Source organism: Stegostoma tigrinum, chromosome 21 (genome assembly GCF_030684315.1).
Source record: "Stegostoma tigrinum isolate sSteTig4 chromosome 21, sSteTig4.hap1, whole genome shotgun sequence".
NCBI classification, from domain to species: Eukaryota; Metazoa; Chordata; class Chondrichthyes; order Orectolobiformes; family Stegostomatidae; genus Stegostoma; species Stegostoma tigrinum.
In genome coordinates, this window is record NC_081374.1 from 33,334,705 (window position 1) to 33,347,659 (window position 12,955).

The 12,955-nt window shown below is 40.2% G+C and overlaps 1 protein-coding gene across 7 annotated transcripts in view; it reads left to right on the top strand.

Annotated features, from left to right (window-relative positions):
* The window catches only part of LOC125462946 (synaptotagmin-B), a 579,758-nt gene that overhangs the window by 9,990 nt on the left and 556,813 nt on the right, over positions 1-12,955 (top strand). Inside the window, exon 1 of one of the 7 annotated variants that reach the window (XM_059653435.1) lies at positions 8,607-8,625. The exons of the other annotated variants lie outside the window; for them this stretch is intronic. The gene's annotated coding sequence lies outside the window, so the exon portion shown is untranslated. Of the gene's footprint in view, positions 1-8,606; positions 8,626-12,955 lie in introns of those variants that run through there. 7 annotated transcript variants of the gene reach the window in all.

Below are 12,955 nucleotides of genomic sequence, written 5' to 3' on the forward strand. Positions count from 1 at the left end.
ACTTCTGATTTGCGAATTTTCTCACCATTTAGAAAATAGTCCATGCCTGTATTCTTTTTTCCAAAGTGCAAAACCTCACATTTACTCACATTGAATTTCATCAGCCATTTCCTGGACCACTCTCCTAAACTGTCTAAATCTTTCTGCAGCTTCCCCACCTCCTCAGTACTACCTGCCTGTCCACCTATCTTCGTATCATTGGCAAACTTCGCCAGAATGCCCCCAGTCCCTTCATCCAGATCATTAATATATAAGGTGAACAGCTGTGGCCCCAACACTGAACCCTGCGGGACATCACTCGTCACCGGTTGCCATTCCGAAAAAGAGCTTTTTATCCCAACTCTCTGCCTTCTGTCAGACAGCCAATCCTCAGTCCAAGCCACTGGCTCACCTCGAACACCATGGGCCCTCACCTTGCTCAGCAGCCTCCCGTGACGCACGATATCAAAGGCCTTTTGGAAGTCTAGATAGATAACATCAGTTGGGTTTCCCTGGTCCAACATACTTGTTACCTCTTCAAAGAATTCTAACAGGTTTGTCAGGCACGACCTCCCCTTACTAAAACCATGCTGACTTGTTTTAATCTAACCCTGCACTTCCAGGAATTTAGAAATCTCATCCTTGACAATGGATTCTAGAATTTTACCAACTACCGAGGTTAGGCTAATTGGCCTATAATTTTCCATCTTTTGACTTGATCCTTTCTTAAACAAGGGAGTTACAACAGCAATTTTCCAATCATCTGGGACTTTCCCTGACTCCAGTGACTTTTGAAAGATCACGACCAAAGCCTCCGCTATTTCCTCAGCCACCTCCCTCAGAACTGTAGGATGTAGTCCATCGGGGCCAGGAGATTTATCAATTTTTAGATGCTTTAGCTTTTCTAGCACTTTCTCTTTTGTAATTCCTACCCTACTCAACTCTGGCCCCTGGCTCTCCCTAATTGTTGGCAGACTACTTATGTCTTCCACTGTGAAGACTGACACAAAGTACTTATTAAGTTCTTCAGCAATTTCCTTATCTCCCATCACTAGCCTTCCAGCATCAATTTGGAGCGGTCCAATATCTACTTTTGCCTCTCATTTGTTTCTTATGTATTGAAAGAAGCTTTTACTATCATTTCTAATATTACTAGCTAGCCTACCTTCATATATGATCTTCTCCTTCCTTATTGCTCTCTTTGTTATCCTCTCTCTGTTTTTGTAGCCTTCCCAATCTTCTGATTTCCCAGTGCTCTTGGCCACTTTATAGGCTCTCTCTTTTTCTTTGATATATTTCCTGATTTCCTTCGTCAGCCACGGCTGTCTAAACCCAGCCCGGATAATCTTTCTTTTCTTTGGGATGAACCTCTGTACCGTGTCCTCAATTACACCCATAAACTCCTGCCATTGTTGTTCGACTGTCTTCCCCGCTAGGCTCTGCTTCCAGTCGATTTTCGTCAATTCCTCTCTCATGCCCCTGTAATTATCTTTATTTAACTGTAACACCATTACATCCGATTTTGCCTTCTCTCTGTCAAACTGCAGACTGAACTCTACCATATTATGATTGCTACCTCCTAAGTGTTCCCTTACTTTAAGGTCTTTTATAAAGTTTGGCTCATTACATAGCACTAAACCCAGAATAGCCTGCTCCCTTGTGGGCTTCATCACAAGCTGTTCCAAAAAGCCATCCTGCAAACATTCCATGAATTCTCTTTCTTTGGATCCACCAGCAACATTATTCACCCAATCCACTTGCATATTGAAGTCCCCCATGATCACCGTGGCCTTGCCTTTCTGACATGCCCTATCTATTTCTCAGTGCATCTTGCGCCCCTGGTCCTGATCATTGTTAGGAGGTCTGTACATAACTCCCATTATAGTTTTTTTGCCTTTGTGGTTCCTCAATTCCACCCACACAGACTCCACATCTTCTGACCCTATGTCATTTAGTGCCGTAGATTTAATTCCATTCTTAACTAACAAGGCAACCCCACCCCCTCTGTCCACCTCCCTGTCTTTTTGATATGTTGTGACTCCTTGGATGTTTAACTGCCAGTCCTGAGTTCCCTGCAACCATGTCTCTGTGATGCCTGCCACGTCATAATCATTCAAGAGGATTTGTGCTGTTAATTCATCTACTTTGTTGCGAATACTACGAGCATTTAGAAAAAGTGTCTTAATGCTAGCTTTCTTATCATTATTAGAGAGGTTGGAAATCCCAAGATGTCTTAAGCTATCCTTCCTTTTTGCTGTATTCCTAGTCTGCCTCGAGCTTAAATCCACCTGTACACATGCTATCCGGTTGCTTATCTTTCCACTTAACTCCATACTCCCTGCCTCTTTCACTTTCCCTTCCCCCCGACTCACTAGTTTAAAGTCCTACTGACCACCCTATTTATCCTTCTCGCTAGAACACTGGTTCCAGGTCAGTTCAGGTGGAGACCGTCCCAACGGTACAGATCCCCCTGGTTCCAAAACTGATGCCAATGCCCCATGAAATGGAATCCCTCTTTCCCACACCAATCACTTACCCACGTGTTTACTTCCCTAACTTTCTTTTCCCTATGCCAATTAGCACTTGGCTCGGGCAGTAATCCGGAGATTATGACCCTTGAGGACCTGTACTTCAATTTCTTTCCTAGTGCTTCATATTCCCTGAACAGGTCCTCTACCCGAGCTTTGCCTATGTTGTTAGTCCCAACGTGGACCACAACAACTGGATCCTCCCCCTCCTGCTCCAATATCCTTTCAAGCCGGTTGGAGATGTCCCGCACCCTGGCACCGGGCAGGCAACACACCATGCGGGACTCCCAACTGGGCTTGCATAGGATACTATCTGTCCCCCTAATTATAGAATCCCCTATAACAACTACCTGTCTTTTTGCTCCCCCCTCTCGAATGACCTTCTGCGCCACGTTGCCGTGGTCAGCTGGCTCATCCTGTCCACAGTCCTTTTCCTCAACCATGCAGGGAGCAAGAATCTCATACCTGTTGCTCAAGGTCAAGGGCTGAAGCTCCTGCACTACTGAACTCTGAATCCCCCTATCTGCCTCACTTACAGTCACACCTTGTCCCTGAACACTTTCTGAATTTGAGTTATTTAATCTACTGGGTGTGACTGCCTCCTGAAACAAAGTGTCCAGGTAACTCTCCCCCTCCCAGATGTGCCGCAAAGTTTGAAGCTCAGATTCCAGATCATTTACTCTGATCCGGAGTTCTCCCAGCAACCAACACTTGCTGCAGATGTGGTCGCTGCCGTTCACAATGGGATCAGCCGGCTCCCACAATATACAGCTTCTACTTTTCCTGAGAAAATGTATGACTTCATATTTTCTCACATTATAGTACCACCTATCAAGTTTCTGCCTGCTCGCTTAACATTATATATCCTTTTACAGGCTTTTTGTGTCATCTTCACTACTTGCCTTCCTATCTATTTTTGTGACATTCGCAAACTTGGCTAGAATACATTCGCTTCCCTCATCTAAGTAATTAAAATATATTATAAATATTTGTGGCCCTTTAGTGATCATTAAAAGATAAACTCAATTTTTGTGAGAATTTGCAGGTAAATAGATGTTTTTTGTTAATTGTGTGCCTGAAAATAATTACCAATATGATTATGTTAGCTATCTGCTGATAGATTGTCTTAAATTTAATTAGTTATTTGCTATGATGTAAGTTTTTCTTGTCTCAATGTTTTAAAGCACTTTAAAGTTTATGGATAAGTTGCATCTTGTAATTATTGAAATGGATGATATAAGTGATGATTTGTCTAAATTCGTAGCAAAGTAGGAAAATTGGGATATAAGAATGAGGTAGTTAAAAAAACACACCCACTAAATGAATTCAAATCACATTATCTGTTGGTTGAAAGTTGAATATAATTTGTTCTGTCCCATCTTATCTTCCACCCACTCTCCAACAACAAAGACATAGCTATTTTGCAAGCTAATGCCAGCATTACAACTGATTGCAATCAGCACAGATGAAATGACTGATTGGAAGAATGTTGGAAGACACTTAATGGCCATCCTGTACAGTATACTTCAGCTGAGAGTTCAGTTCAGTCAGGAGTTTGGAAATCCTACGGATAGTTCTCTTTGATATGCCAATTTGATATGCCACATCAATCATAGTTGATAATCCCACTAAATGTTGTACAATGTAATTAGGCATACAACTAAGGGAAATGTTACAACATCATTTGAGCATTGAAAAAATACTTAGAAATATTATTTTCAACTTTACTAATTTTTATTACTTGCAGCAAAACATGGGGATAACAGTACACTCACCATGGCTTATTTAACTGAAAATAGTACATTTAAAATAAAATGTACCAGGCTTATTACAAATCATTTTTTTTCATATGTGAGTTCATCAGCATAGAAAAATCAATATACTGAATGGAGGGACAATAGTTAGGAACAACCAAGCTCAATTCTGAAAAGGATTTTTGAGAATTGTTTGGCTATTTACAAACATAGCTGCAAACAACGTGGCTCAATTCTGAAAAGGATTTTTAAGTGTTTGCCTATTTACAAGCATTGCTGCAAACAATGTGGCAATAAAACAAGAAACCGTTCGTTGAAAACAGAATTTGGTTGAGAAACTCAGATGAACACAATCAGTCAGCCACTTGGATTAGTTAGGGTTAGGGGGTTATATATCTTCAGCTCAGAGAGTGGGGCAGTGCAGCAATTCTGAGATTTGCAGTAAGCTAGTCTGGGAGCTGTACAAATTAATCAGGACTTGGTCACCCATTAGTTGGAGCTGTCCATCCAAGTCAGGAGTGAGAAGCAGTCAGTTCTGGGGCTTTGAAAATTTGGTACGTTTTGGTACGATAGAAGCGTATCCACCCCTGGACCAGAAAGTGTGGGCTCAAGTCCTACCTGTTTGAGAAGTATGTCTGCGTATGTTAAATAAAAAAAGGTGTAAGGGGGCAGAATCAGTCGTGCTTTGGAGGACATGGGTTACTGCGGAATGGTGGTCATATACAATCACCACCATCTTGGTTTTGATGAAGGGAAAGTGTAGCACAGTAGGGCTTGCATGACTAACCAGTAGGACGAGTGCTCAAGGGTTAGCGACAGGTGGTGAAGTCAGAAGTCAAAGAGGAATATGAGAATGTATGAGAGCTCAGTACTGATGGGCTTGACAGGGCATGTAAGGAAGAAATAAACATCGAGATTTGGGGACAGGACTCATGATTACCAGGTTGGGTCAGTGACTTATTGTGCCAAATGTGCCCTGTGTTACCTTCTGTACCCAGGTAAATGAGCAATGAAAACAGAAAACATTCTTGGGGTGAGCAGAGTAAGTGCTTTTTACTCCTGAGCATGGGCACACTACTTGCAGCAATGTGAAGACCTTCAAGTGGCAATTATATTAAACAGATATTTTCAGAGTAAAATTTGGAGACATCTGTAATTATAGCATCCTGCATGTCAAATGCATGTGGTGTCCATCTATGTGGGAATCAAATCCTGGCTGCAAGCAATCTTGATCATGTCATTGGTCATTACAGATTGAATATAGTCATCTCCATAAAACAAGTGTAATCATAGGCAAACGTTAAAAGTTTCACGTCCAGACCACAATTCACAAAGATTTCGCTGGCTACACCAGGACATGGAACTGATGTCTTCTCACCTTGAGCTGTAAGTTTTCACCAACACGTTCTTACGTACAATGCTGCCTTTCTTGGATAGTGTAGGGATGTGGCTCGAATAGTTTGACAAGGTATCGGTAATCATACAGCTCTAACTATTTTCTATGATATTTGTGCAACAAGACCCACTGAATGGACAAGTATGCTAAACTGTTATTTGTGTGTGATGCAAATGCTGCCTGGTGCATTACTAAGGTTCTGTTCTGTTTCTGATATTCCCCACATAGGTTCATTGGAACCATGACCAATGAATCCAACCATAACAGGGGGTATCATCGCTGTTGCTATGGCACAATAAAGGTGTAAAGCAAAGGAGGAGGCACAGAAGTGCCAGCAAGCCCAGGACCAGCAGCAACCTCCAGTGGTTGTGGAACAGCCTCCACATGAAGATGTTGCAGCTGAAGGTCCCCTCAGGAGGAGCAAGAGGTACAGGAGGGCTAGAATCTGTCATCCTCCATGCCAATTCCTAAAGATGAACGTGGTACACTGCACAAACTGTAGATATCCGGGGCATTGTCACAGAACTATGCTAATGTTAGGAGAAGGAAATATGACCTGAATGACAGGGTAGTCATCCTATACGGGGTGACAGCCAAGGTGACAACTTTTGACCACGAGGGTCCAGTGTGGAATCTCAGAACACACGGCCACTGTGTGTTAAGATTGTCATTGAGGTAATTTGTGCCCGGTCACAACACGTCATCTCACTTCCCTGTGATGTGTGCTGCCGTCTGGACCAGTAGATGGTGTTTGCTGCAGCTGGACCTCATTGACTGCACACTTGGTGATCTAAAGGCAAGCAGTACATTTCTATTCTGAGAGGCAAATGCAGTTTCTTCTGTTGATGTTTTTTTTTGTTGCTGTTGTTGAATAAAAGTGAACGTCTTTAACCCTTTGAAGGATTTCCAATCTGTAATGCACTGAACAATGAGAAATATGTTAAGCCAACTGGATAATAAGGAAAGAGTAGCACTCCCTTAGATAGGGATGATACAAAGTGCACCTTGGTTATTAATTAGCAATATATTTATAAATGTGAACCTGTGTTTACAATGAATTGAGAACTGGTGTCACTATATGCCATTGGAGCATTCCTTTGTCATTCCCATCACATCCCATGCACCATTTGGCAGGTGCGTGGCTGAGCTTAAAAAATTGTGCAGGAATCCTGGAAGATCCCTGTGATGGTGAGTATTTCTGCCACTGCTGAGTGAAAAGTTGGACAAACAGGGCACCTTAGAGTAGCTTATGAGGTGTGTTGTAGAGAATAGTATGAGAAAGCATGCTAAGGGCTATGGAGGTAAACCATGCATCAAAATGAATCAATATCTGGTTGAATTCAGTGCATTGCAGGTGGCCCCCAATTTGTGAATGGACTACTTACGAATTACAATTTATGAATTTTGAATTAAATGGAGTATAATGTATGAAAATGTGTAATTATTCATTTTGGAAGGGAGAGTAAAAGAATAGAGTATTATTTAAATGAATTAAGGGACTTGGGCATCCTTTTGCATGAACCACAGAAAGCTAACACACAGATGCTGCAGATTATCAGGAAGGTCGGCCCTTATTTCAAAGGGGTTGGAGTATAAGAATAGGGAATTCTTACTGCAACTGAACGCAGTGCTGGTGAGACCACATCTGGACTAATGTAAGCAGTTTTGGCCCCTTTATATCAGGAAAGATATCATTTCATAGGAAACAGTTCAGAGAAGATACAGTAGGATGACCCTGGATATGGAGGGATTGTTATATGGGTAAAAGTTAAACAGGTTTAGGCTTTACTCACTGAAGTCTGAAAAAAAATGAGGAATATGAGTCTTTGGAATTCCTTGTCACAGAGAGCTATGGGGGCACAGTCCTTGTGTATATTTAAGACTGTGTTTGATAGATTTTTGATTAGCAGGGAGATCAAGGGTTGTAGGGAAAAGGCAGGAAAGAGAATATGAGGAATGTCAGATCAATCATGATCCAATTGACAGAGCAGGTTCAAGGGGCTGAACAGCCTACTCCTGTTTGTAATTCTTATAGCCTTATTACAAACATCCTACTTACAAACGCTTGTAAGTACAATTGATCCTGTACAGGAGTGTATTAATATTAATATCAATTTTAAAGATCTGACATGTAAAAATTTCTTTGTACTTTCAAATAGCTATTTTATATTGTTGTGTATTGTGTTCTGACTTGCAAACAGATTTAAGAAAGGAACCTACTCGCAACCCTGGGACTGCCCATTTTATCATCTATATTAAGCTTGTTGTGTTCATATCTTCATCTACTCCTTGCCAAAATGCCACCCTAAGGTTGCAGGAACAGCAACTCATATTCCGCTTGGGAACCCTGCAGTGCAATGGTATCACTGTGAATTTCACAAGCTTCAAAATCTCCCCTCCCTCCACTGCATCCCAAAACCAGCCCAGATCATCCTCACCTCCCTAACCTGTTCTTCCTCTCACCTAACCCCTCCTCCCACCTCAAGCCGCACCCCCATTTCCTACCTATTAACGTCACCCGCCCCCTTGACCTGTCCGTCCTCCCCGGACTGACCTATCCCCTCCCCTCCTACACTCACCTCTATTGGCTCCATCCCTGCATCTTTAATTTGTCTGTCTCCTCTCCACCTATCTTCTCCTCTATCCATCTTCGATCCGCCTCCCTCTCTCTCCCTATTTATTTCAGAACCCTCTCCCCATCCACCTTTTCTGATGAAAGGTCTAGGCCCGAAACATCAGCTTTTGTGCTCCTGAGATGCTGCTTGGCCTGCTGTGTTCATCCAGCTCCACACTTTGTTACCTCCCATTATTAGCTGTTTGTTTACCTTTAGGATGGTTTAACATTCAACAATCTGTCTCAATAATGGAATCATACAAAAAAGAAGCTATTTGGCCCAGCCTACCGCTGCTGAAACTTTTGAAAATGCAACGAGTTAGCTCTACCTCGCTACATTTGCCACTCTGCCCTGTAAGTTGAAACTTTCATGTGAATATTTGCTTCTTCATGAAAGTTACATTTGCAACTTCTTTGTACTTCATTTAATTTGACTTGTTTGTCTCATTCCTTCTGAAGGCTGCTACACTCTATTGTACTGTTCACAAGCTTTGTATCTTCCATCAATTTTGACATTAGCTTTCCTTAACCCAAGCCCAGGTTACATTTGGAGTCAGAATCCATCAAGGAACATTGGCATCTCTCTCCATTAGAGAGAGACAATTTGTTGTGTACATCTTGATGGTAACCGTTCCACAGCCTGGAGCGAAGTGAGGAAGTAGTACTCCAACATCTTCCACAACAAGCTTGGTGGGTTCAAACAACATGTTGTTGTTTTATTGTCCATCACACTCTAATTATCTGGCCAACTGAACAAACAGACCCAGAGTCATGGATTATACACTATATCAAAAAGAAGAGCAGTCCCAATACTGTTACCTTGTGACCACCAGATAATATTTTTTTCCAGCCACTGGGCAATCATTTCCTACACACAGCAGGCTCCAACAGATAGAGATATAATAATGACCATACTATACCTTTCCTATCACTAAGAGAATTCCATGGCATCAGGAAGATGACAGGCATTTGAGCCTTATTTTCCCTAACGATTCTCTGGCCACAGTGTTCCCTTATCTCCCACCCAATTCCCAATATCCCATTAGATTCTGCCCAACCATCAAAAATCAAATCAAAAATTCAATACTGTGGGGTGGTATTACAGTTGTAAAATCCAAACCTGTTCACAGGAACCATACATTAAGTACACTGTATCTACAAACTTATAATTGGGAATCAACTTCTTCCATGAGCTTCAGTGGTACAATGTTCTTTTAACACTTATTTCAGTTAAACTCCAGGCATGAAGCACTCTATGTAACTTGCCTTCTTTTCATTTACACCTTCTTGTCATGTACACAGAATCATTTTTATTGTGCATTACTTCATTAATGTACAACTGAGTTGCAATTAGAACAGCTGCAGTAAACCTTAAAATTGGGAAGTCTACGTAAAACAATGTATCAATTAATCCAAACACTATTGATTCTTGTTGTGATCCAAGTTGAATCATGAACTCACATTTTAATGAATGATTCATCCTACCCATACTAATTCTTCTATCATGAATGACTTTGAATTGGACACTCAATATTATAAAAATTTTATTTTCTCTTTCTCATCTCCCCCACACTTACTCAACTCTGCCTTCCTCGCTATTTACCCCATTTTTATGCATCATAGTTATAAAGCCTGTTAAACTGCATCAGGATTTCTTCTGATTCATGCTGTAACCTACTGAAAGAATGTGCATCCAGACATCAAAGACTGGCAATTCCCTCAAATTTTCTTTCTAGGATTGAAGTTAAACAAAGCAGTTTATTCCAGTTCACAATTTTTTCAAATTCACAGTCTATATATACTTGGCAGTAACATATTACATTTAACAATGCAACATTTGTTAGGCCCTTATGAGATATTTCAAAATATGTTCTTTTTTGACATTGTTTGTTTGCTATGTTGAAAAATTAAATCCATGTAATTTTTATTTTCAGTAAAATTGTGTTAATATTCAATTGTTAGTCTTCCTATGGTGCAATTCCTATTCCTTCACTGATACTAAATTAAATACGATTACTATTGAATAACACTTCATCAGTTAGGAAAAACTAACCTGTTTTGTGACAAGTATGGATCTACAGTCAGCCTGTTCTTGAGGAGTGAGTCACATATTACAATACGGTTTGGACACAATGTTGTGGTATGAAGCCTTGTTTAAGAAACATATAGGATCTTTTGAACAACCTGAGCAGTTTCAATCTATTGGTAATTTTTTGTAAATGTCTCAGAAAAGCAGACCTTCTAACCTGTGCTGTCAAAACTGCATTAGTACGATTAGAGTTACCATCGTTATTACCAATGCAATGTAAATAAGATTGACCATAATCCATAATACAATTGAGACCCCGACTCTTTTGTGAATTCTAATTTCATTTCTCTTAACAAGAGCATACCCCAAAACAGAAACTGCTCCCGCAGTGTGGCTTTTCCTACTTCTTAACAACTTTAGACAGCAGAATTATTGATGAGTTTTAATTTAGTGCTTTTTCAGTGCCACACATTAGGTAAAGCAGACATATGGTTCAGATCAATAAGAAATTCATAGTCTGTAGTGCAACAGTTAGCAACATCGGGCTTCCCGTTGAGGACTGTATTAAATGAATTTATTTCCTTCCTTCTTTAATGAGTTTACAAAAATGGTAGATGTGGCTACTTTTACAAAAAAATGCATTTATTAATGCAAAGTATGAAAGCAAGTTTCTAGACTCAATTCACTTTTTAAATACTCATGTAATATAAATACATACAAGGGGATATAATCTCCAAAATATAAGTGAAAATGCCATCAGTGTCATTAGTGATACTACCGAGCCACTCTCAGTGATGGACATGAAGTTGCATTCTGCAACTTAGCTACCTACAGTGCTTCCTCCAAGTGTGTTCCACTTGAAGATACTAATTCATCAAATAAGGCGGGATTGGGTATTCAGTGGATGTGCTCCCATCTGTATTGGATCTGTCTGACCATGAGGACAGGGCTTATCCAGGGATTGCATCCTGTATACTCCATGAATCAAAATGTACTGACACCAAAAACACTGCCTCTCTTCAAACATGTAAAAAAAAACCCACGATAATGTTTCAAGACAAAGCAGAAGCATCATTCCTGTTCAAAACAGAACCATAGAACTGCAGAGCCCAGAAATCAGAAAAAAACCCAGAAATTGCTGGAAAAACTCAACAAGTCTGGCAGAGTCTGCGGAGAGAAAGCAGAGTTAACATTTCGGTCCAGTGGTCCTTCTTTAGAATTGCTGAGCTTTTCCAGCAATTTCTGTTTTTGAGTTATCCCTGTTGTTCTTGTCAATATTTCTCGCTCAATCCGAAACAAATAAATCTGGCCATTATTATTGCTTCTGTGGGCCTTTGCTGTGCACAAATTAATCTCTGTGTTTCCTATATTTAAGCAATAACTACCATTCAAAATGGCTATAATGTTCTTTTGGATACCCTGAATTTGTGAAAGACAAGACATGAGGCTGTTCCTACCACCTCTATGAATTTAAGTCTCCCTTATTTTTATTTGTGTAACTCTCTCTCAAGTGTTTTTTGTTCCTACTACATCCCCTTACAGACCTCTAAGACTGGAACAGGCTGCCAACTTAATTCCTAACTTTTGCAAATGCCAGTTCATTGCTAATTGCTAGTAATGTAATGATGGATCCAATACATTTCCCTTATTGTGGGACTGTGTCTTACCAAAAATTTAGATCAAGTTGGATATAAGCCAATTTTTGAATTATAGGGGTGATTGACATTTTAATATAACACTTTCTAAATCCATTGTGTTCACCCAAACAAACCTCGAATTAATGTTGGAAATTCTACCTTACAGCAATTGCTTTCCATGTATATTTGATGACAGATTAGAAAGCCCATAATGAAAAAGGTAGCTGCTAGAAGCTATTATTCTGCAATAGCTATTATGAAAACCAATTATATTTCGAAGTTTCATTTTTAATGGTGTAATTTGTACAAGTCTATCAGAAAGTGAATGCACATTCTACGGAACAAAAATAACGAGAGTCATGCCGTTAATGTAAAGTATAATTGGAAAAGGGAATGATTGTTGGGTTGAGTAATGAACTGAATCTTCAACCAAAGTTATTGAATTTATAGTAGTGTAGATATCTGCTTTATATGACTTGTCATTTCACCTGCCCAACTACATGCAGAGTCCTACTGATCCTTCAGTAGAAGCTGTCTATATTCCGAGTAAGGACCAGGATACCTCTGCTTCATTTGACAGTGTCAACAGGTTTATTCTTCTGCAGAGAGAGGCACCTGAATCTCATCACTAGAAGTGTGACAACTGCAGCAGTTAGCATGGAAGCATGTAATGAATGTGAATGTTCCAGGGAGTTTGTCATGTGAGGTTTTAGTACCTCATCTTTTCTTTTGTGATTGTATAGAGTCTAAAACAGTGCCATGTCCTTAACAAAATACACTAAAAATTGTGCACAACCTTTCGTATTTGTGACCTGACATCTAACAATTGAAGCTATTGTTCCATACTCTCAGATGAAGACAAGTAGAATGATTAAAAATCAAAGAAAAACATATATATGGTGACCTCACAAGAAATACAGATTCAGTGAGTAACTTTGATGTGTAAAAAGCCACCGTAGTCCTACTGAACCACAGGACTGCCTTATCAGAGAGTGATAACTTGTGGTCGTGTAACCTG